Raw genomic sequence first — 26,296 nt, forward strand, 5'->3', positions numbered from 1 at the left:
TGCAGACATGTTTAATAAAAGTTCTTCATAAATCCGAATAAACTTGGTTGAAACACCAATAACTGCTAGATAAAAGTGATCTTCTGTTGATGGTATCAAAAGCAGCTTTAAAATCGACGAAAAAAGTGTATAGGGGCTTCTTTTTGCCGATAAATCGTCTGCCAACAATCGTAAGAGCAAAATTTTGATCAATCAACGTATCAAATTATTTCTTTCAATCCAATTCACAAGAGAGCTCAGAACTGAAATGCCTCTATAATTGTGTGGTGAACTCGGATTACCCTTTTTAAATATAGGAAATATTGTAGCCAAACGAAAGCACCTCGAAAATTACTCTTCTGTAAGTATTTCGTTTAATAACCCCCACGCACGCTCGAAAAGTTAAGTACGTCCGTACGCTCGCGACGTTTTTTTCGTCGTCCATAGCTTAAGAACCAGAAGAGATATCGATTTCAAATAAATTTTGTTATACAGATAATAAGACAGGAAGATGCAGAAAGGGCTCTCAAGAAAATTGCGTGGGTGGTTTTTTACCATAGCAGTTTGAAAAAAAGGTGAACATTTTGGTTAACTCTAAATATCTTACGAGCCAAAAAAAAAAGACTTGAATTAAATTTTATATAATATATTGTAACATGATTTCAAAGTAGTACATTCTTTTGAAAAAATCCATTTGACAGTTTTTTTTATAAATCATAAAAACTGAAAAGAAAAATTTGTCACCTCCAAAATTTTACGACTAAAATATGATTTCATCTCCAAAATAACTTTTTGCAACGAAGAATAATGTTTTTGACATCTGATAAAATTTTGGTAGAAATCGAATTGACATTTTTTTTTATAAAAAATAAAAATAAAAAAAAACTTTACTCAAAGTTGGTAAAATTTGAATATCTACTCAAATATCTTTTAAAAAACTTGAAATTTAGGCTTTAAACTTATTTTACCTTATAAGAAATATTATTTTCAACATTCTGAAAAATGTTGAGAAAAATCGAATTGATAGTTTTTTTACAAAAAATTAAAAACTGAAAAAAAAATTAACAAAAGTTTTTAAAAAATGAATTTCGACTCAAATATCTTCTCAAAAATTTGAGATAATAGCTTCTTACTATTTGTTACTTATAAAAAATATTGTTTTCAACATTCTGAAAAATGTTGAAAAAAATCGTATTGACAGTTTTTTTTTACAAAAAATAAAAACCTAAAAAAAATTAATAAAAGTTAGTAAAAATTAATTTTCGACTCAAATATCTTTTCAAAACTTTAAGATATCTTCTTTAATTTACTTTTATCTTTCAAAAAATATTGCTGTCAACATTCAGTAAAATTTTGAAAAAAATCGAATTTAAAGTTTTCTTACAAAAAATTAAAAACCGAAAAAAAAAAAAATTAACAAAAGTTGGTAAAAAATTATTTTCGACTCAAATATATTTTCAAAAATATGAGATAATAGCTTCTTACTAATTTTTACTTATAAGAAATATCGTTTTCAACATTAGGACAAAAAATTTAACTAAAGTTAGTAAAAATGCTCAAATATCTTTTCAAAAATTGTAGATATTGGCTTTGAACTACTTTAATCTTTCAAAAATATTGTTAAAATTCAGTAAAATTTTGAAAAATTAAATTGGCAGTTTTCGATTAATAAAAAATTGGTAAAAATTGATTTTTGACTCGAATATCTTTTCAAAAATTTGAAATATTGGCTTCAAACTAATTTTATCTTATAAGAAATATTGTTTCCAACATTCGATAAAATTCTGAGAAAAATGGAATAGACATTTTCTTTACAAAAAATATAACTTAAAAAAAAAAAACAAAAATAATACTAAAACTTGGTAAAAATTTACTTTCGACTCAAATAACTTTTCAAAAATTATAAATATTGGCTTTAAGCTTATTAAATTTCACAGAAAATATTGTTTTCGATATTCAGAAATTTTTATATAAGAATCCAACAGACCGTTTTTTCATAAAAAATAAAATCTACAAAAAATAGTACCAACGATTTCTGAAGTAATCGTAAACGTCTCAATGGAATTGTATTGATTTGTTTAAAACTGAGGTAAAGAAAGAGTAAATCCTCATTTAATATATTCTGTAGCTTATTACGTATTCCAAAAGACCCATTAGTCATTTAGTCGAACAAAATTAACATAAATAAGCGATTTATTTAACACCTCACAACACCAACAACAACGACGACTCTTTTTAAAGCCGATAGGGGTTGAGATCTTGAATTATAGGAAAAATTCATCGATAATATTTTTTCTCCCAATAAAAACAATGTTACCAAAAAGTCGCATGACCTCTTAAAGACGCAAAAACAGGTGTTTTTCTTGTCATCAAAAAATAAGAAAGAACAAAAAAAACTGCTACCATTATCTGTTTTCAATTCTGTTCCACTTTAAGTGATATACTAATCCACTTAAGGAATTCATAAAAAAATAAACTTTATATCTATCTTTGGCCACGGAGACCGAGCTATACCTCTCAAGAATGACCTACATTTTATCGAAGAATTACAACATGACACAAGAACCTCTTTATCCTGCACACCATCCTTATTCTTCTCTTCACTATACCCTAAAGTATGTATAGGTAGGTACAATCACAGGTCGTCTTTATCGTCATTGTCATCGTGTTGGCGGCGTGTCGGTCGTAGTCGTTGTCCTAACCGCAACCTGATCAACAGTAAAAACTTGAACTGAATTTTTCAACGTTAAGTTGGTCCTTCCTTCTCTCACTCACCCACTTAAGAAAAGAATACATTTTGGTTTCGATAATGGAATACAAAAAAAATCTTCCTGTCAGCCTTAGTGGTTTTCTTTTTTGAAGGCTTGCCACAATAGAGAACGGTTGGTTGGCCCTGATGGCAAAAGTACATACACATAAATACCAATACCTACCGAGGTATATACATCAACTTCAAACCAAAAATCCATTCTTTCGTCCAAAAATGTTATTTCTGTGGTGTTCTGGGGCTGTGCTCTCAAAAGCTGCTTTAAAAATACTTGAAATTTTCAATTGGTTTTCCGTTTTTGAGTAGAGAAAAGTTATTGGTCCTTTTATGCATTGTTCTCAGTGAATTTTTGTGGTGCGGTGTTGTGTGGGTGTGGATGTGGGAAACGAGAGGAGGGAGTTTATTTTTCTCCTAGCCTATGATTCCTTGTCAGTGTGAAGAAGGACTCAATTGCCAAAACACTATATTATATTATACGAGTAGACACAGCCGAAGCAGATATTATATTCCTACAGTTCCTTTCCTATACCAAATACTTTTGGGCCTTTTGGACTGTTTTTTCAATTTTTGTTTTTGTTGTTTTTTTTTGTGTATTTATTTTCATTTTTATTTTTATTTCTGCACATTATTATTATTATTGTGTCGATTCACTTTGGTTTTTTGAATTTTCCGTTAAAATGGTTTTAAGTTGTTGAATGTTCTGAAGTGAAGATATTTTTTCTTGTTGTTGTTGTTTTGTGTTTTTGTTTTGCTGCTTTTTTTGTTGTTTTGTGTTTTTGAAGAGTCAATACTTGAAATATGGAAATTTATTTGAGATTCCTTGAAATGTAATAATCTTTTGTGTTGTATTTGTATGGTTTCTTTTTTGTGTTTTGTAAATTGATGGTGTATAAACTTATTGTGATGAGTGGGAAAGTTGATGTAGATGATGGTAATGTAATGATAGTGGAACTTTGATATAGTACTTTGGTTTGTTTATTTGATGAAAGTTTTGAAAATTGTTTTTGTTTAGAATTTGAATTTTAGATTTTAAGTGGCATAAGGGCTTTTTGGTTGGAGGAAATTATTTAAAATACATGTATTATTAACGCATTGTTAAAATTTTAAATTAATAATGATTTTCTTTTGTTTCAGTGGATTAGCTGGGAACTCACTACAGAACTTAACGTAAGTTTTACAAATTTTTGATATAATTTATACAGTTTTTTTTCTTTAAAAAATTGATTTATTCTTTAGTTTCCACTAAAATGTTCCATATTTTTAACAAATGTCTGAACTCCTATAGAGTGTAAAATTTTGTTCAAAGTTATTCTCGACTAAAGTGTGAAAGTAAAGTGGACATATAATTGTTATTAAGGAACCTATCTGTCATACTACTTACTTACTTAAGAAGACGTTACAGTTCTGTGTGATCTTGGACATCACCCAACAATCTTCTCCATCCAGCTCGTTCACTAGCTAGATGTCCAGAGTTCCGAGCTCCAATCTGGATGAGGTCACTTGCGACTTGAGAGCACCGACTTATCCACATTCTTCTTCTACTGCGATATCCTGTGAGTGTGGGTTCGAAGAGCATTGGTTTCCATGAGCTCTACGTGACAAAGCCATCTTAGTTGTTGGACTTTCACCCTTCTGGCTAAGTCTACGTTGCTGTAGTACAGTACAGCTCGTCGTTCCATCTTTTTAAATCCGCTTTTGTCATAATCCATGCGTCTGAATCGTATAGCAAGACGGGGATGATGAGGGTCTCATATAGCGACACTTTGGTTCCTCAATAGAAGGTTTTGCAACCCAATTGCTTTCTTAACACATAGAAACAACGGTTAGCAAAAGTTACTTTTCGCTGGTGTTGTTTTCTTCGTTTATAGCAGAGCCCATTGTGATGAAGTCCTTGACTACCTCAAAGTTACGTCTGTCTATGGTGACGTTTTGACCAAGACGTCGGTGTTGTAAGTCCTTTCTTGACAACAGCATATACTTTGTTTTGCCCTCATTAACCAATAAACCCATTTCTGCCGTCTCTGCCTCAATACTCACAAAACTCTCATTAACATCACGCTAAGATCTTCCGTTTATGTCAATGTCATCAGAACGAACAAGTTTGACAGGGATGCCAAGACTAGACATGGCTCTATTCTGGCGTTGGTTTAGATGCTGTCATATGCGGCCTTGAAATCCACGAAAAGATAATGGGTGTCGATTTGACGCTCTTGGGTTTTTTTTCAGAATCTGCCGTTATGTGAATATTTGATCGACTGTGGATATTCCTGGCCCGAAACCACACTGATAAGAACCTATTAGGGTGTTGACAATGGGTTTTAGAAGTTCACATATTAGCCGACAATAATTAAAAAAATAGTTGGGTTGTTATCTCTGGTTCACTGTTCCAAGAGATTGTTCTCAAACCATAACTTGGTGAAAAGTATAAACTTAATCTGACGTAAGAACTAATGGTTAACGGCGACAAATCAGTTGGAGTGAACAATTTGTATCGAAAGTCATATGATGACATCTATTTCTCAATAAATAGGCATATCACTCATTTGAGGCTCATTTTAGATATATGAACGTTCAATCCATTCGCTGGGTTTTGTCAAACTTGATGTTGATCAGGCCCTTACTATCAATGTCGATCTTTAAAGATTGCTTGGTGCAAATATGCTGGGTTTGAAAGGATCTTGTGTACTCTCTTACCATACATACACTTGAAAAAGTATACATCTTTTTTATGAAGTCATTGCGTCATTTTTAAGAACAACAATTAAGAGTCTACAATACAGTGCAGCCCATCCTACCACGTTTGGCTCGTACTGGTATACCTATCGCTACTTGTAAATTATTGCTAATGCAGGACGCTGTGCGGAAGGCAGGCACCAGGTGGAACAACATCACCACGTGTCAAGTCGCAAAGAACATCTGGCCAGCACTGGATTTAAAACGTTTAAGGTGCTTGCTATCTCTAAGAAGATCGCATATAAGCTCGATGATAGGTGTCATAACCGGACACTGTCTAATAGAAAAGCACGCCACGCGACTAGGCGTATTCTCAAATGAATTTTGCAGAAGATGTATGGACAAGAAAGAGGAGGATGCAGTTGTTAATCTTATCTGTACATGCCCTGCTTTGGCTCGAAAATGCAAAAATTACCTTCGAGAATTCTTCTTTAACGATCGAAATGATCTAAACCATATCTGCATAATCAGCTTTTCGCGTTTCGTAAGGGGCTCAAACTGGGTACACTGAGCTTAGGAGGAAGCCTAAAGATTCATGTGGTATCACAATGGGCCATTAAACTGGCCTTAGTGTTTCCATTTCCATCATGGACAGCCACTTTAACGTAACCTTTCACTGACCTAAGAGGCTATCGAAAACCTCTCTTAGACAATTACTAACTCAATCAAACTTACAATACCTACTTACATAAAATGTGTCTATAAATTTTATTAAAGTAGATGAGCATAAGTATTTATTTCTAAGACTAGGGAAAGCTGTCAAGTTTCTACGAGAAAATTCCTCCATTTAATGGAATAGAACCAACATCTAATAGAAGACAGACAGATAATGAAAGTTCAAGTGTGTTTTTAAATAGAAAAATTGTGCTAAAAAAGGAAGTTTTCCCAAAAAATAATGTTATCTTTTTTATGATGAATAAACCGAACTTAAAGCAAATCTAATCCAATGGAAAATTTGTCACGTCGAATGTGCTTTTTTCACAAAACCTACTGTGGAATTGTCAAACAATCTTTATTCCTAGAGTAAATCGATAAACCTTTTAAACCATACAAAAATCAAATTTTAGGACTTCTCACACGAATTTAAAGCATGAGAAGCCATTAATTAAGGACGTTTTATTACAGTCAGGCTGTTTTATTTTCTCGTCTAGAGACTTTATTTAAAAATTCATATTTTGCCTTTGAGAATGGTCCTGCATACCATTAACTTCCATTTTCTTAATAATTTATCTGAATTGAAAAACAAGCTTTCAAAACTACCATCTGTTACTTTCATTATTTTCAAGGTCTTAAGTCATAAAAATAATCCATTTAACAACAAAAGCACAGTTTTTCTATTAGCTTAAATATTCCTTAAAACTTTTTAACACTTAATCAAAAAGTTAAAAACAAAATAATTTTAAGGCTAAATATTTAACTCGTATTCATTTATTTTTCCACTCCATCAAAATTAATGATCTTTCTAATTGAAGCAATTATAATTAAAAGGCAATATTTTCATTGTTGGAACGGTTTATTTTCAAGGGCGGCTTCTCTGTTAATTCCTTGCAACAACATCTTTGTCCTTGTTCTATAGTTCAAGTTTAAATTCTTCGTCTATTTTTAAATCCTGAACAAATACCTACCTACAGATAGACTTATATATAAGAACTAACCCAAAAATGAAATCAACAAATCCCATTATGGCACCTCTATTCACAATCACCAGAGGCAAACTCTTTGAATTATATTTTGTGCGCTTATTTTACTGCTTAAGAAGGCTCAGAAGCACACTAACATAACATTCAAAACAAAAGTTTCCTTTTTTCAAAACCAGAAAGGACTCGTGATGAAGAAAAGGAGTACAGTGAGGGGATTCCTATAGGCGTGATGGGGTATTTACGAAAATTCCTTATAACACTTTGTGCAAAGACTCTCTTTTCACTCAACCAGCGAACCAACCATTCACCCATCCACCCACCACCCTAAGTCAATGTGGCGCAAAAACAGAAGGACAACATATTATACGTTCACAGTATTTTAATTTCATTTTAGCCAGTCCCTCTAGCCTCTCGCCTCTATCGATGTGGCTTTCATAACTCGTCACAGCTGTTGATTTTCCCTTGCAAAAATTCATATACATATCTATGTATGTATATTGTATAATGTATATATGATCCTGGGTGTCTAGAGAGATATGCATGTTCACCAAAAATCATCAAATAATACGTAGATTATCATGTTGAGTACATATATATTCACAGGAAGGCAAAAACGAAATGAAAAACATTTTGGGGACCGCAGGGCGTATACGTATCATTTTGTATCTTTTTTGCTGATTTGGGAAACTACATTAATTCCCCAGCAACATAATATCCATATATGAACGTATGTATAAGTACTCGTACACATAACATATTTGCTACTCGTAAATAAAAAAATAAAAATATAAAATAAATAAATGAAAGAAGAGAAAAGTACGCGCGAGGGATGTTTTATACAGTCTACAGTTCTTCACTGAGTTCTGTTCAGTTTGAAATTGGTTTTCCAGGCTCTGAATCGCTGTTGGAGGAGGAAAAAGGAGTCGAGGGAGAGACAGTGAAGAGTGAACAAAAAATGAAGGAAAACATCATAATCATAAAACATTATTTCACCCCCGATAAAAACGATTTGAATCATTAGATATACCTTGTTGGAGCAAGAGGTAGTATAGCAGAGTAGATCGTAGATGACTTGAGTTATTGCCGAAAGATGAAATTTCATTACCATTCTATAGAATATTCCAGCTTTGCACGAACTGAAGTACCTACATAGACATACATACATACATAATACTTAGTGTTGTTTTTGTTGGTATTTTCTTGTGTCTGATATATATGTATGTATAGAGGAAAGAGATATGGAATCTACCTTTAATTTGTGGTTCATTTATCTAGACTTATGACACTTGGTGAGGGTTGAAGTGGTGAAATTAAATTTTCTTTTTACTCTCTCTCCCTTTGCATCATTCTATTAACAAAAACACATTTGTGCTTCCTATAAAGAAAATTTAATGTCGATTGAACTATACCATTTTCGGGTCTTACGACTTAAAGTTGAAATTATTTTAAGGAGCTTTAAATTTCGAGTTTGAGTAAAATTGTTTCAGTTAGTTCAAAAAAATAACAAGAAACTAATCAATTTTCAAAGAACGTCAAGATCTTTCTTATTCTTAAAATTTAAAATAAACAAGTGGTGCTTTATAGCCTTTTCATACCAAACCCAAAAACCGTTTTTATTTGACATTTAAATTTGTTTAACACCGGCTGTCAAATTTTGTATTGATGAAAACAATTTGTGAATAAAAAGATTTGTTCTTCTCAAATTATTTCTAAAAATAAAATTAATTCTAACCAATTGAAATTGATACATAAAAAGAAAGTTGAACAAAATATGATGATTTTGTTAAACTTTTTTCACTATTTCAAGCCTTGATCATAAAAAAAACCTTATTTTCTTTTGCTAATCCTGGAATTTCGAAAAGAAAAGCTTTAATTGATACAATTGAAAATCATAAGAAACAAAGAAATATGTGGACAAAGGTTAGCTTGTTATAACTATTCAATAAATGTATACAGAGGTGGACAAGAATTAAGCACACTTTTTAAAGAAAATAAAAACCATTTAATTTTCTATTTGTTTTCTTATTATGAAAATAGTTATATTTTATTGAAATTAATTAATTAACATCTGTAAGAAGAAAAAAAGTATGTAATGTAAAAATCAATTTTTCGCCTGAACACGAATTTAGCACATTCAACAATTTCTTGATAAAATTTTACTAACCGTTATCAATTCTAAGGTTTTCTTAGTATTTGATAGGGAACCCTTTAATTTGCAACACTGAAGCAATTCTTCTTGGCAAACTTTCAACTTTTGAATCTTGTGTCACTATTGTGTTAAATTGGTTGGTTTTTTTGCTCAATTTGATGCTTAGCATCATTCCTCAAATTCCCGATCGGGCTATGATCGAGTAATTGTGCTGGCCACTTCAAAACTTCGATCTTATTCACCTCTAAGGCACACTTCACTTACTTTGAAGTGTGTTTTGGGCCGTTGTCGTGCATGAAGCGCCATAATAACGGCAAACTGTCTTCTGCGTAGGGTATCATATGATCCAACAGGATATCTTTGTACACGTTCTGGTTCATTTTGGTGTCAATTTTTACGATGGGGCCAACGCCGTGCCATAAAAAAGAGCCCAGTCCATAACTGTGCCTCCACCGTGTTTTACAGTCTTAATGGTGTAAGTTGGATCATATTCCCTATTTTTTTGGACGTCTTACATATTTTTCCCATCCGATCCGAACCGGATCCGATTCATTTAATCGGCGTCTTATGGTCCTTGAGGAAACATTTTTCCATAGTTCGTTGAAAATTCGATTCGAATGGCACTGGAAGTCTTAAACGGATCTTTGATTGATAGCCTATAAATAATACTATCTTCATTTGTAGTTGTCTTTCTGGCCCGTGGGTTTTGTTTGACGTTTTCAATCACTCCAAACTTTTTGAAATGACGAAGGGCATTATAAACCAGCTTCCTGGAGCATTCTAACAACTTAGAAATGTCTGTTACCGTCCGCTCTTTTGACTTCATTTTCAAGATCAGACCTTTTTTCCTTTGAACAACATTTTACTTTTGCCATGTCTAATTAATTTTTTTAATATAGATCATTTAATGAATATTTAATTACCCGAAAAACTATTATTTTCTTTTCCGTCAACACCCTTAAGTTGATAATCCTTTCACAGGACGTAGCACAAGCTCGTCTCAAAGAAAAGTTTCTACTGAAGTTCTGGGGACAACAAGAACTACAAGCTCGCTTGGCTGCAGCTATTCTCTTTGTTCACTTCAACCTGTCCGAACAATTCACTAAGGAGAAGCTAATTGTCTAGAAAACTGATACAATAAAAATTAATTTTATTTAAAACATTGTCTTCTTCTTTCACAACAAATTTAAAAATACTAAGCTTATGACTATTGCTCCTCTTTGCCAAATGTGCCTTTAGAATTGCCATATATTGTAGCCGTCCGAGCAACTTATAGGTGGGGTTGAGAAGATTCTGAGTGATTTCGTGTAGGTTCTTATGGCAGGAGCAGAAAAGGTCATTTCCTAGTTCCAGGTTCGTACCAAAATCACACTCATCCAAGGCGATCACTGAAGCTGTAATGATGGGCTGCAATTTCTCTATCACCATGTCTTTGGCTTCTTCCATTGAAGACTCGTCTGGCTTGTCCAAATCGCTTTTTCTTGAAGTTGACATCGCTGTCCATCAAAAAACGATAGTCTATTCTTGTGGTCTTATTCACTAGAACAACGATTCCCACATTGTGGTATTAAGCGAAAGCGTCGAACATATCCCTTGGAAACTTCATTACGAACTATGAAAGTCTTCCTCGTCCTAGCCATAATGAATTCCAGTTCCTCGCTTAACAAAAAACGTTCGAAACTATGGAGGGTCATTCTCGACGTTGGCAAATTTTCCCGCAATTTTTTCTGTTGCCACGCAGCTCTTTCAAAGTTTGATTTTTTGTTTTTTTCTCTTTCATATTTTGTAAATAAAAACAAAAAGCAATAATTCATATTTTGTTGTAAATAATATTACTTACCACGACCAAATTTATTTCAAAATGAAATATTTGCTTTGACCGCAGCCATCAGCTGTTTTGTTTACATTAATTTGAGCGCTAAATATTTCGAAAGATTTGTTTGTTTAGTTCAATTTTGAATTTCTACTAGTTTTCGAGAGGTTTTATATAAAACTTACGAAAACTTGTGGTTTACCAAAAACGTATGGAAAACTTGAGTTTTCTTTGTAGGTTTTCGGATAAATCCGATAATTTGGCAAAAACCGGGTTTTGGACTGGGTGTGAAAAGCACACATCATCGTAATTTTTCAATTCTTTGAAAAGTTTTTTACAAAAACATACCCGTTGATAGTTCTCTGGCTGCCATTTTTCCAAAAAGTACAATTCTCAATGACTCTGTCGAATAAATCAGTTCAATCTTAGCTTTGAGAGGCTTTTGATTTCAGATAAAGCAATTACCAAAAGCCATTTAAATTTGGAATCTAATGTTCCGACCCAAATTTATAAAAAGGACATGGGTTTTAAGTATTCCCTTACATAACATTTTTTTGCTTACTACTTTTTGAAGATTCAAATTTATATATTTTAATCAAAATAGTAGATTTTTAAAAAAAGCGTTCGATATAAAAATTAATTATAAAACATATCGATGTGTGTTTTGTATACTCCTTCCAAAAAAGCAGTTGAAAATTAGCCTTGAATTAAAGTGTTTACCATGATCCTTGGGTAGATACATTTTAACATGATTTACCACATTTTACCTTTAACCTGGGGTTAACATTTTGTCTGGATCGACTTCCCTTCCAATATCAAATCTGATGCACAGACATAGAGTATAGGTATGAACCCTAGAATTTTAACTCGTCTATATCGATTTGTTCCTGTGAATATTTTCTCTTGGTTGACTAAACCAACAAGCTTTTATTTCCTTCAATAAACGTTTTCCTTTTCAAATAGAACACTAGAAGATAGAAAAAGCAGTCTCGATACTACTCGGCTATGCAAGAGACCATAACCCAGGAACGATTGCACAGGTAGCTCTATCCCTCCATACAGATAGAGCATAATATAACTTATAGCTTCAATCACTCGGTTGGTATATCGGTAGCCTATACAGGTTATATCTAGGCTATAGGCATTACCTTGTATTGGTTTAGTAAGAAGCAGAGAACGGTTCGGGTTGAAGCACATCACAATCACAACACACAGTGACTAAAAATATATATTATAAAACACACAACACTCTTAGAACTTGAAGAAGCGTCTTTAACGAGCTTTTAATTTGCAACCTGTCAATGAAGGGGATGTTCTATATATGTTGTTTGTATCGGGATGGGGTTAAATTTAATTGGTATTCTAATTCCTGTCTGGAAATTAATTTCATTTTAATTACTCTGGGATGCTTTTTAAGAGAGAGAAAGAGGAGGAACTTTTTTTGCTATGTTTTCTTCTGATGGTTAAATATAATCATTTAATAAACTACCTGCATAATCTTATGCATGGATCTACTAACACAAACAAGAGGGTTTGTTTATTGAATTTCAATGATGACGATAAGGAGGCATATGGCTTTTGTGAAAATGCTTTGTAATTAAAAAGAATCAATTTTGAATTAAAGAGGGAGATTTGGTGAGGGTGTGGTTTGTTATGTACGTGTGTAATATACAAATGAGGGTAAAGGAAGTGTTTATTGTATTTAATTTAAAAAGGATTCAATTTAAGGTATAATTATAAGCAATTTTACAAATTATTTTTGGTGGTGATGTGATGAATTTTGTTCTTTTATTAATTCTTAGTAATACTCATAATAAGCCTTAATTCCGAGATTTGGTTCGAGTTCTTTTGATACAATGAAGTATTTTAATTTGTAAATATTACGTATTATTTCTCTAAGTGAATTTATATTTAAAGAAAATATGTTAATCATTTCCAAAAATTACCATAATCCCAATCAGTTTAACAAGAGAGGATTCGTTTCAAAATTCCTAGAACCCAAAGCAAGTACAAAAAGGACATTAACCTCATTTTAAATAATGATCCTCTTTAACCATCATCATAACCATAAAGTCATTTAATTAAATACATTCTCTTTCAATTGCCTGAGTTTATTTAAAAACACAATCATGAACATTTATAATATACTTAACTTTTGGTGAGATTATCTCATTTATTAATATTAAAAACGCAAATTACAAAAAATTATTTAACAAAAATTATCCACACATTGGCGTTGTTTACTATACTACTTATCAAAAATTATTTTTTGTTCTTGTTTTTATTTTATATTGTTCCCTGCTGATGATGACAAGCTTCTATAATGATTTTATTCCATCGTCCACATTTATTTATAACATTCAAAGTTAAATCACTTTTAAATGTTATTTTTAGGAAAATAAATTATTATGAATGCAATGATAATGCTGATGCCAAATAAAAATTGAATAAAAAAAGATAAAAATTAAGTTGGAAAGACTACTTTTTCCAATTAAAATTATAGTCGACACTTCTTAACTGAATAAACAATTTTACGTCATTTGCTTATGAGTTCTTAAAAAAATTTACTTAAAATTTAAGTCAAATTTAACATTGGGAAGATAAGAAATCTTTATGATAGCTTAGTATTTTCATCTAAAACTTTATTAAAATCAAGTTTCTTTAAAGAAGCTTTAGAGAAACTTAGAACTTCAAATCATTATAAATTCGGTGTCAACATTTTCTTTAAGAAGGAAGCTTAATTCTATTTGAATTCTACAAACCTAAGTAAGGAATGTCAAGGCTTTTAAGAGAACGCCTAGAGGCCACACGCTGGATCCTCCTTTATTAATCACATCAACCCCCTGAAGATCATTATTGAGCAGCGCGTTGAATATTGACCACTATCGACTTCGAGAAGGCCTGTCAACAGGGGGTACATCTGGTTAGTTTTGGGGTGGAGAGGCATCCCAGAGAAACTAATTGAAATCAATATATGATAGATCCAAGTGTCACGTTTTCCACGATGGTAGGTGATTTTAAAATCCCGAGAGGTTTAAGACAGGGCTGTAATCTGTGGTCAATATTGTTTTTGCTGGTAATAAGCGATATCGTGCGCGCAGCTTTTTCAGGAAGTGGAGGGATCTTTTTTGCTTTGACATCGTATTGAAAGCACTTGGGTTATGACGGTGATGTTAGCTTATTCTCTCATAAGATCATGGATCTCCATCAAATGACAACAAGTGTATAGAGAGAAGCAAAAATTGTGGATCTGAAAATCAATTCCGGCGAAATACAAATTATCACCCTCGGAACCTGAGCATTCTTTCCAATAAATATTTCCTCACAACCCTTGGGAGAAAGTGAAGAGCTTTCATTACCTTGGAAGTATCGTTTCCATAGAAGGTGGAACCGAATAAGATGCCGCATCGGGAAAGCATAAGTGGCGTTCGGAATGCTGTCGATAATTTGGAGGAATAATTCTATCAAATTAAAAAGAAAGCTATGGCTCTTTCGCTCAAATTTGTGCTTTGTGGTTGCAGCACCTGAAGCTGCAAGCCTTCGTCAATAAAATTCTAAGGGTTTTCTGAACAAACCGAATATCCAATGAGGCCCTTCATAGAAGAACAGGTTAGCAAACTATAGACTCTTTTATACGAAGGCGTAAATGGCAATGGATTGTTGTCGTCATGTTCTCATTTCATGCGACAGGTAATCACTAAATTGTTGACAGGTCGTGGGATTCTACAGTCTGGCGATGTTGAATTTTGGGGCTCGTGTTATTCCGTTGGATTTTCGAACTGTCGCTGTAGCCTATAATAGGGTAGATTAAGGTGCCTCTTCTTTTTTGTACATCCAAGAGACTGCTCCTAAAGCATTGACTAATCGCGAAGTGGTCAATTTGGTTGGAAGATGCTGCCTGTCCATCGACATCCAACTAATTTTATGACAGAGTTTGTGTTCAAACATAGTGCCACCAATCACAAGGCTATTGGCGTTGAAGAAGTCAATGAACATTTTACCATTATCATTGCAATTGCCGACTCCGTGAACACCCATCACATGCCTTAGCCCGTTGTTGTTACTGCCAACCTTAGCATTGAGGTCACCTATAACCAAAATAATATCTTGCGGGGAGTGTTGTTGTAGGCGGATCCTAGTTGACTATAAAAGCATTCTTTCTCTTCATCAGATGCGAGCTCCGTTGGTGCGTAACACTGTAATATGGTGACGGGTCGTACTCTACTCTGAAACCTAGCTCTGATAAACTTTTCCCCAAGGGGCTCAAACGGAATAAGGCAACTGGTTGCCGTTTTTGTAAAGAGTAACCTAACTCCAGCTTCTGGAGCGTTTCTTGGATTTTAACCAGAGTAGAGCAGTACAGTGTTACGTGTCGGTGACTAGTATTTGCCCGATCCCAACCACCGCACTTCGCTTAACCCTAAGATATCTATCCTGTACCGCATAAATTCTTTTTCTAATTGAAGGAATCTGGCATTGTGCGTACCTTCACTTCCTGCGTCCAGAAGCGTCCCCACATTCCAGAAACCAATCTTTGTCCGGGTTCAATAGCCAAAAGTCGTCAACGACTTATTATTAATTATACGAGGCGTAATTTCGATTTCCATAGCGGGATGGAGTTCAGTTACGACGAGTGCTAACCAATGCACGGGGCCACCACGAGGAGATAAAGCAAGAACTTCGTCATGGAAAGAAAGTTGCATTGCTGGCCTAAACCAAGTTTTAGGCAATCACCAACTGCCGAATCTGCCATGTCACAGGCAACCCAAATGAATTGGACATACGCTTTGAAAAGGTAACGACTACATTGCAGGCCAAGCAATGCAATGAAATCCGCTTACACAGAAAGGGAGAAGAGCTGGACGACCGGGAAGCACATGGGGCAGGACAGTCGATTAGGAATCAGCGTTACTAATAAAAAGTTGGAAATAGCTGAAACATATCTCCTGAAACCGCACACGATGGTGTGCATGCGTAGAAGAATCTCTATGGCCTTTTAGGAGTCCCCAACGGACTTAAGTAAGGCTTTTAAAGAATATATTGAGAACTAAAAGGTTTTCGGCTGATTTAAAAAAAGGCTTATCGAGTAGCTAAATTATTAGCTAACTGCTTTCAATAAATAGTTTTTAATTTTAATAACCATACTTTCAAAGTGGTTATATTTTGATATTTGACAAGCAAAATATGAATGGAGACAATAAAGTTGTTGAAATTCACGTTGCAGTCACCTATCTAAATCAGTTTTTGATTGTCCTGATCACCCACCCAGCAAGTAAACCGATGAAAAAATCTAAGCTGTGAAGAAAACTTACATGGAGACTCGAAATTATGTGATCTGATCAAGATATGTACTGAAAATATTTCTGATGCTGCTGTGACAAAAACCTTAATCTGTGGATTCCTCTTCGATAAGGCATTCCACAAATTACATTTCACAGTTTTTTACTTAAAGACGTACATATGTAGGTCTAAAGGCTTCCTAAAATTCAATTAATACAAAACTGAATCCAGCCCTTGCAATTTATAAAAATGATGTGTTAATAACCAGAATTGTCGCTTTGGGACTTACAAAAATATAGTTTTTGGTGCGATTTTTCGGCTGTCAATACTTTGAAAATCAATGTTTTTGATAGCAACAGAGTTTTCTTTCTAACAAGCGCAATTTGACCGTCAAAAGCAAAATTTACTTAACAAGTTAAGTCTCGAAACTTAAACACTTTATCAATAAATTTATAACAGGTCTTTAAATAATATTTTATATAAATTAATTTTGTTCTGGCTTTTCTAATTCTGACTTTTTTAAGAAAAACTCTCAATTCAAATAATTGGAATTGACTGTAGTACGTATAAATTTGACATGGTAAATGCAGAATAAAACTACTACTGGCACTATTTATTTGCACTGTCATTTTCGGTTTAATTTCGAGTTATTTACGGCAGACTGACAAATTGGCACGATCCTTAAAAATAAAATTATATTGTTTCATTAATGTGCGTTGTTGAATTGTCATCATAGTTTTAAGTCCTCGTACACGTTGTTCTCTTTGGTCGTCTATGGTCTTCTTCATATATGCCAACAAAATGTAGAAACACAAAACGATAACCCAAAACTCAAAAGACCTGCCTCAACGATGCCATCCGCACTAAAAAAGAGTAAGTTTTTTCTATTTCTGGATGTTTTTGGCAGACTTTCAAAATAAATTTCCATTGCTATATAGTGCGCGGTTTCACACCAATGCTTCGGGAATCCTTTGTGTTTTTTGTTATAATAAAGCAAAATATAACAAAAGGCATAAAAAGTATAAAAGTATTTAAAAAAAAAACTTCAAAAAGTCCTCTTTCCAACCCTCCATCAGTTCGTCAGGTTATTGTACCCTTATTCGCCGAGAGCCCCACTCATCATCATTGTACTCGAAACTTGTAGGTATATAAAGGAAGGAACGCCATGCCGCGCTATATCGATTTTGTCCTGTTGGCAGCAAAGTATTCAGCTTGCAGATTTTTTTTGTGTAGGTATTTCTCAGGACTCACTTCCCTCGATATATTAATTATAAGGGTAGATCACTAGAAATATGTAGGTAGGCACGGCATCGGCACTGAGCACTGGCACTGGCACAGGTGTGCTCTTTTAATGAACCATGAATAGGAAATGCAAACAGAGGAAAAAAAAAATAAAAAAGGACGAAGAATAAAAAAAGTTATTAAAAGTTTAAGGACGTGGCCGATTTTATAGTGTGCAACAGGTGGAGATTTTTTTCTGCCTCTCTTCTTTGCCCTAAGCAGCCCACTCCTAGGCTATCGTCCTAATTAGGAAATCGAGTGTTTTAGTGGATTCAATTCGATTATCCTTATACAAGCACTTGCACGCCACCTCCCACGGCTCTCCACCCACTGCCACCCTTGTATCCCGCGAAATTTGGCCAGTTGCCCATGTGGAAGAAAAACTTGGTGCTTGTTGCTTCTTCGCTAAAGAAAAAAAGAAATTGTGCAGCATTGCTGCCTTGGCGGTGTTCTCTGTTTCTTCTCATGTGAATCTAAAACGATTTATGTAGGTATTTCTTTTTTATAAAGATTGTCCGTGGGCGTTAAGCGGATATAATTTATTGAGTTGCCTCCACTCCAACATCTGGTGGATCTAAAAACAGAAGTTTTTTTTTCAACCAAGTGGTGTGAGATAGATAGATATTTAGTATCTGAAAGATACAAAAAAAACATGGCAATTATCTAAGTTTGTGAGTGGTGGCATGGCGGTGGTGATGTTGGGGATGGGGATGGTTCCAACACGAGAGGCCTATCCCATATTCTATAACATTAAAGCTTATCTATAGGGTGTTAAGTTAAATGAGATTTTTGTTTTGCTTTTGTTTTCGTTTGTTTGTCTTATATATTTATCTCTAATGCTTATGTTGTCAGGGTAGTGGAAACACAAACAAACAAAAAAAGAAAAAAAAATTAAAAGACATTTAGCATATATAACTTAATTCCTTTCATCTCAGTGAACATCTTTTTGATAAAGAATAAAAAAAAAACAAAGAAATGGAACAGATTTTCCTGTCCAGTGAAGATTAGAAATTGTCCATATTTTTCTTTCTAAGTTCTTATAATCTGATGTTCATTGTCGTGTTGTGTCAGTTGGTTGGATTTACTTAAATCCTATAAAATTTTAACCCAAATATAAATCAGAGAAGACTTTAGAATAAAAAAATTACCGAAAGCAAAAAAGAAATACTCGTAATAAATTAAGTTAGATGAAAAAAAAGCTATGGAAATGTTGACTAATTCTCTCATAGGTTCGAACTTTTTTGTTTATTAAGGAAAGGAAATACCTGCCAGTTTTTTGAACGTTAAGTCATTACGCATGGACAATTTTCAATTTTTTTGTTTAACAGATTGTACAGAAAAACAAAGCCTTTTTTTAAATAACGGTCCTAAATTGTGAGAATACCAAAAGCTTAAAAGTTACTTATTGCATTGAAATAGTATTTAAAATGATAAAGAGTCGTTTCGGTGTTTTAACTTTAAGTTAATTTCTAAGTTCCTGCAAAAAAGTTTTTTACAAACGTTTTATAATAACTTTCATTTAATATTTTTTTAAAAAAGCGTCACTTCAAAAGAAGAGCACCCTACGTGCAGTGTTTAGTACCCGTGCTGGCCATTTTGCTTTGGTGACATCTGTCAAGTCTTTTGTTTATTATTCAGATGTTTATACCAAATCATCATGGCAAGTTACACGATTGAACAGCATGTTCAAATGATAAATCTTTTTTACGTAAATGAGTTTATGTCAACTCAAACGTTTCGCCGATTGCGCATATTTTACGGTAGACTCGGTGGCCTGTTCAAGGAACGAAAGATCGGCCAAGAAAATCGGCCTTTCGCTGACTTCAACTTGGCGAAGTCGGGACTTGGGTTTTTTTTTGGTATAATAAGCGCACACTCAAAAGGATAATACTTCCCTTATCATTTACACTCAATGTGTGATCACTCCACATTCGCATAGTAGGGCTAAAGAACGAATCTTTAAACTTAACAGTACGACAGAAGTTGTGCTCGAGGGTATATTGATGAGCATTCTGAAAAGCGCGAGTAATACGGTTGAACTGTTTAAGTTGAGGAACGCAACTAGCTTTTTCTTTAGAGCATAAACCATTAAAATAACGCTAAAAGAGCTTGAGACAAGAAACATTTCAACGATGTTCAAGCGACGTAAATGATCTTATGATGGTAATATCACCAATCAATCTAAATGCTCTTCGTTCAATAATGTTTAACAGGCTTAAGTAAATTGGAGGAGCAAGAGCTCAGATATGGGAGTTATACTCAAGCTTTGGACGTATATAAGTCTTGTACATAACTGCTAGATTAGAGGGGGAGAAAAATGTCTTGCATCGTTTTAGAAAACCTAAACATCTTGCGGCATTTTTGGCGACGCCACGTATGTGATCATTCCACAAAAGGTAGCTGGTGATACACATACCGAGAATATAGACGTGTTCAGTCTCATTGATGCAAGTGCAATCTATGGATAATGGCAAGGTGGGTATATCTCGCTTTAACGATACAGGACAGCATTGGATTTTCGAGGCATTAAAATCCAATGGGGTTTAGGTCGGAATTTAATGAGCTTATCATATTTTATCGTTGCAGTTCCACATCCGAAGAAGAGGGATGTGAGTTTGAAAACGAATATGAAAATCTTAGAGTACTATTGTCAGCGAAACAATGTATTGGATTAGAAGTGGCAGTCAGGAGATTGTTATTAAAATTCAGAAAGAGTTTTGGAGATAAAACAGAGCCTTGGGACACACCAGCATTTATTTTGTGGTTTTTAGACTTGAATCCATCCAACACAACTTGTATTGAACGATTCCAAAGGTAATTACGTAATTAAGGAGGGATTCGTGAATTCGAAAGCAAGCATTTTTGATAATACATTTCTGCGAAAGCCGTACGGATGGTCTTTAAGAAGCTTTCGATCTTCGAGATATTTCTTGAGCTGAGAATTAATCAGGATTTCCATGACCTTGCAAAGAAGGGATGAAAGTGCAATTGGTCGGTAATTAGACGGTGAGGAAGATACGCCTTTTTTGGAAATAAACTGGACAAATGTGGTTTTCCATACTATCAAAACGAGACATGAAGAGTAGGACAGAGGAAATAGCTTACGCAGTGGTTTTGCTAGCGTTGAAGAACACCTCTTTAGATCAAAAGCGGGGATACCATCCGGACCAGCAGATTTATGTATTTAAAGATCTTTTAGGACTCTCGCTACAGAATGAGTGCGAAAAAAGATTTGCTCCATAGAATCACTAATTCGCTCAAGTACAGGCGAATTCATAACACTCACTGTTAGCGTTAAATTGGCGGCAAATTGCCTAAGAAAGAGACTCTCAACCTTTATCTAAAGAGCTAACAAATGGAGTGTCATTGACAACGAGCGTAGGTATCGAAGAAGAGTAAGAAATCCTCATATTTCTCACAAATGTCCAAAAATTTGTAATACCCTTGGGACATTGCAGTATTTTTTTCCGTAATTTTTGGTCATGTACAAATTTGGTCCGTCTAATATAGGCGTTGCAGGCCTTCCTGGCTGGCTTTAACTTATTCCGGTTTTCCTCAGTTGGATTAACTTTAAAACAACGGAAAATTACCTTCTTGACCCTAATAACCTCTTTACAGCTCGAATCGATTAATGCGTTTTCTTTAAGTCTGATGATTTTAACCAATTTCGGGATAAAAGTTCTCAGGAGAATCAAACTTGTGATTGTGATCATATTAACGCTGGCGTCAACGTCACAATCGAGGAAGCATAGTGACTAGTTAAAGATCTTAAAATAATTATTGGGACCGTTCTAGTTAGCTTTCTTGTAATGCCAAGCTCTTCGGAGCTTTTTCTTTAACTGGAAAGTTTTTACACGAGAAAGTTCCTGATTTGACACAATGGTCAGAGGTGCATAGAGGAGATAGAACACTAATATTGTACTTACCAGGGTCAGAGGTAATAAGAAAGTCAAGAGTGTTTGTTCGTCGATCAGCTGTGTTAGTTGGTCCAACTCAGCGAAGATATCAGCACTCTTTCGGATGTTGTCTGCTTCAATGTTGAAGCCATGAAGAATTGTGTACATTGAAATTGTCAGTAATAACAATTTCAGTGCGAGGATAGCACGAAACAATTCGTTGGATAGAATCATACAAAGCATCAAATTCACGAGAGGTTGACACTCTGTCTAGATTAGGGCTCCGGAAGGAAGCAATAGTTAATGATTTGCTTATATACGGAAAATTTAAACCACTTAAAATTGAAAAAAGAATTGGTGCAGAGACTATATAGTGGCAAAAACTGATAAGCAACATCATACCTAATGTATATATCGACACCATGGTGGAAAAAGAACTACGGCACCAAGTTATACCCTTAAATAAAGAATTCAGTGGGATCGGAATCCTCACCTACTTGGGTTTCATTATGGTATGGGAGTACACAGAATGAAAATTTGCTCTAAGCCCACGAATATTACAATAATCTTCCCTCAAATTTCCATCCATTGCAAATAAGATAATAGCAAAAACCAAAACAGACAAAGACTATAAAAAAAAATAGTTACATCTTACATCTCCAAACCCTGGTCCCAAGAAAACCATAAAACCATTCGGATTGTTCACTCTTTTGTTTTCCAAAATGAAAAACCTTAATTTAAATTAAAACATAAACTTTTTTAAAAACTCATGAACGGGAGAGAATGAGCATTATTCTTACAATATGTATAAATTAAATACCCTTATACAGAGTGTATAATCTCTTTATTTTGTGTTATCACAAGTCATTCATCTTTTTGTATGTATGTGAACGCACCCAGTATAACCCTTAAGACGACAATGTTTCAAAGCATTTAATACCCTTTCTCATATTTAATGGTGACAGACTTTCAAAACACACAATTCTCTGCATGATTTATCCACTATCCACTATTGTAGCTACTGCTAACTGCAACTTTGCTATACAAAAGGCTTTACAGCATCTGCATTTTTCCAACTGACTTCACTATAAAATAGCTTTCTATACACCCTTTATAGTAAGTATACGACCGACGTGAACAGAGCAACGACGTCGACAACGACGACGAATACGAAGACGTCTACAAAACGTCTCGGGATCCTCCGTCAAAATAGTATAAACTACATTCAGCTACTGCAACTTACAACAAATAATATATAGGTATAAGTTGTACTTGCTGCTGACGAAAACTGCATTTAAAGCAATTTCTTTCTCGCACAGTGACTTTTCTATGAAACATTATATTAAGTTGTCTTAAGAATAGAGCCAGTGGAAAAATTCTCAACATCATCGTCGTCGTCGGTTGGTCGGTCGGTCGCGTCTTTATATACCTAAATATATTTTCGTCGCAGTTGTAGCTAAAGAGTCAGCCTCGGCAGCCTCGGCATCCAGTCAGCAGCCAAGTTGGCTCCTTTTCATCTACACGCCAAATGAAATCCAAGATATAAAATGAAATCCCAATGTGATACACACAACCATTTGCCATAAACTATATCAAAAAATAAAACCCAGAAAGAAAGTAGATTCAGCTTAATGTTTTGCTACGAACTGCCAAAAGATTTTCCACTTGTTTTCTTTTGACTCAAAAAGAAAAACAAAAAAACCTCCACACTCTTGATGGGTTCCTACCATGGGTTCCAGACTCCAAGCCAAAGCCCAAAATTTAACATTTCCCTTTTGACAAAGACAAAGTATAGGAAAGAAGGGTAAATATTTCTCCATCCATAGGAGCAAAAGAATCTTCTTCCAAGTTTAATCCAGATACACAGAGATCCTGAGCTGCTTAAACTATTATATTTTTCTTTTAATGTTCCACACTATGGTGCAGTAGCAGTGGCGGAACTATGGTGTGTGCGATGAGCATGGAAGAAGGGAGTCCTGTTTGTGGCACAGGGACACAAAGTGATGTGTTCCTTTGATATTGTACTTGTTAGCTCTTTTGCCAGGCCATTGTCTAGTTGTCAAAAATAACAAGCTCTATTCTCTTATACTCGTATAGAAAGTAGTTCGGAAATGGAGTGCCAGAGGGTTGAGGTGTTGGTCCGCAAATAGTTGTGACAATTGGATGAATTTCTTTTCATTCCTCATTCTCTCACACTCATGATGATGACGCGTGGTTCGATGGAAATGGCACCAGCTATAAACGACGACAACGCGACATCACATCACTATTTGTGTGCCAATACCGAAGAACGAAGCATGGGAATGGGGAGACATGAATTCAAGAGTTCAGTTATGCGCCTTCTGTGCCCATCATGCCCAATGTGTACAGAGTATTTTTGTACCACTGTCACTGACACTCCTTATGTACCAATCTAGTGCAGAACAGACAGAGATAGATCTCAAATGGAGCATTGACGTGTGGAACAAGAGTTGCTGCAGCAAGTGTGCGCCTTTGCCTTGTGCCTGCTGTTTGCTGCTTTGCTCAAGCCTGATGCAATGCTCGCGATGGTGTCTGTTGTGTGTTGATGATGAAGGTGATGGAAAAGTGCATGTTTTATGGTCGTTTTTTGTTAAGACTTCTATTATATTTTTTCGTTGCTTTGTAAACATTTTATTGCATGTCTAGCTGTCTAGCTTTGTCTGGGCCGAACGCATGCCGAGGTGCAATCATTTTTTAATGGCTTCACTAAGTGTGGATATTTATATACTTACGATATGTAGGGATAGATATATGGAACGGTCTTTCGGGAGACTAATTTCTCTATAAGTGGAACTTTGTTAGTTGGGTTCATGTTGTTGTTTTTGTTGGCATTGCCAGACACTTTTATATAAAGTATAGAACTTTTTTTAGTGGTATTTTATTCTATCAAATGCAGAATATTATGGTTTTATGGTTATTTGGTTTGTTTTCTGTTTTTATGTTGAATATTGGAAATATGTGGAATGGCGTTATTTTTAGAAATTGCTCCTTTTTTAAATTCTGTCGGTTTTTACGGAAAAGGCTTTGATGATGATAATGTTTTCATGTGAAATGGTGGATTTCTAGGGAAAAGGATTTGTAGTACTTTTCGTGTTAGATTGCACGTTAACATATTATTGTTAAACTAGGATTTAAAAACAATTGCTGAGTAAAATAATCCTTACATTCAAGTGAATTAGGGGAGGAAAAGGGAATCCTTTCATTTGAATTAACAAGTGTGATGAGTAAACATTTCAAAAACGATAAGCTTACAATAATTGTCTAGCTTTTGACTGGATTTAAACTCAAATATTCAAACTTAAAATGAAATGTAAGTTTTATTTTTGCGGCCCGTACAGCTCGTCGTTTCTTCATATCCTCCACTTAACTTCTATGCATACGGACACGAAGTACTTTTTTCTTAAAACGGCCCAAGGTACTTTCATCCGCTTTTGTCATGCTTCTGCAACGTATAAAAGGACAGCGATGATGAATGTCGTATATACCGACACTTTGGTCCCTCAAAAGAGGGATTTGCTACTCAGTTACTTTTCAGCCCAAAGAAACAGCGGTTAGCAAAAGTAATTCGTTTGATCTCAGCGCTTGTGTTGTTTTTTGCATTCATAGCGCAGCCTAGGTAGACGAAGTTCTTAACTACCTCAAAGTTACGTCTGTTGATGGTGACATTTTGACCGTGACGTCAATGTTGAAGGTCCTTTCTTGATGACAGCATGTACTTTGTTTTGCCCTCATTAACCGTTAAACCCATTTTTGCCACTTCTTCCTCAATACTCACAAGAACTCATTGACATCACGCCAAGTTCTTCCGATTGTGTCGATGTCATCAGCAAATGCTGGAAATTGGACATACTTTTGAAAGATAGTGCCTCTTCTGTTAACGTGGGAGCTCTGCACTTTTCATTCAGGTACGATATTTAAAAAATTACATGACAGCGCATCACATAATCTAAAGACTTTTTGACATCGAAAGGTTCTATTAAGGTGTTTTCAACCTTCATGGAGCAGCGTAAATTCACCATGGTCATCCTGCACAAACGGACGAGTTTGGTAGGGATTCCAAATCTAGACATAACCCTATACAGCTCGTTCCTGTAGATGCTGTCATATGCGGCCTTGAAATCGATGAAAAGATGTTGGGTATCGATTTGATGTCCTTGGGTTTTTTACATGGTGCAGTGAGCGTGTCTGTTGTCGATCGCAAAATGATTAATCTAGCATAGTTGGCAGTAGATTGCTCTGAAGAACTCCAAGTTCCTTTGTGGATGTTAAGGTGTGAAAAACGCGTACCGGCTACCATGACGTTTCACCCATCAGCAAAATCGATGAGCCTGAATCCGTTATCGAAAGTGTTGTCATGCAGGCTGTTTATCACGAATAGTCCACCAAAGATGACTTTGATTATTGTTTTCAGTAAAATAGTACTGTTAGCTAATTGATTGTTTCCTGAAACTTAAATGAACATTTTCTTCTACATTTAGTTACTTTTTATTTTAAAATATTAGAATAGGGTTGTAAGAAATCTAAGGACATACATAAGTTACTAAATGTGTGAATAAGGATTTAATAATTAACATAAAACACATGATTTTTGTTATTTATTGAGATGAGAGTAGGTCATTTTTTAAAATGGTGCACTAGGCGTATACGCACTTTTGCTCCATTTCTTCCATTTCTGTTGGTACCACAATGAAAACAAAACAAGCTTACATACAAAAATTTTAAACACTTAACTTAAGT

The 26,296-nt window shown here is 34.6% G+C and overlaps 1 protein-coding gene across 1 annotated transcript in view; it reads left to right on the forward strand.

Annotated features, from left to right (window-relative positions):
• Positions 1-26,296, forward strand: part of LOC129941290 (leucine-rich repeats and immunoglobulin-like domains protein 1) — a 273,125-nt gene that overhangs the window by 186,620 nt on the left and 60,209 nt on the right. The window contains exon 2 of the mRNA XM_056049881.1: positions 3,881-3,913. The gene's annotated coding sequence lies outside the window, so the exon portion shown is untranslated. The remainder of the gene's footprint in view (positions 1-3,880; positions 3,914-26,296) is intronic.

Source organism: Eupeodes corollae, chromosome 1, assembly GCF_945859685.1.
Source record: "Eupeodes corollae chromosome 1, idEupCoro1.1, whole genome shotgun sequence".
Taxonomy (NCBI): domain Eukaryota; kingdom Metazoa; phylum Arthropoda; class Insecta; order Diptera; family Syrphidae; genus Eupeodes; species Eupeodes corollae.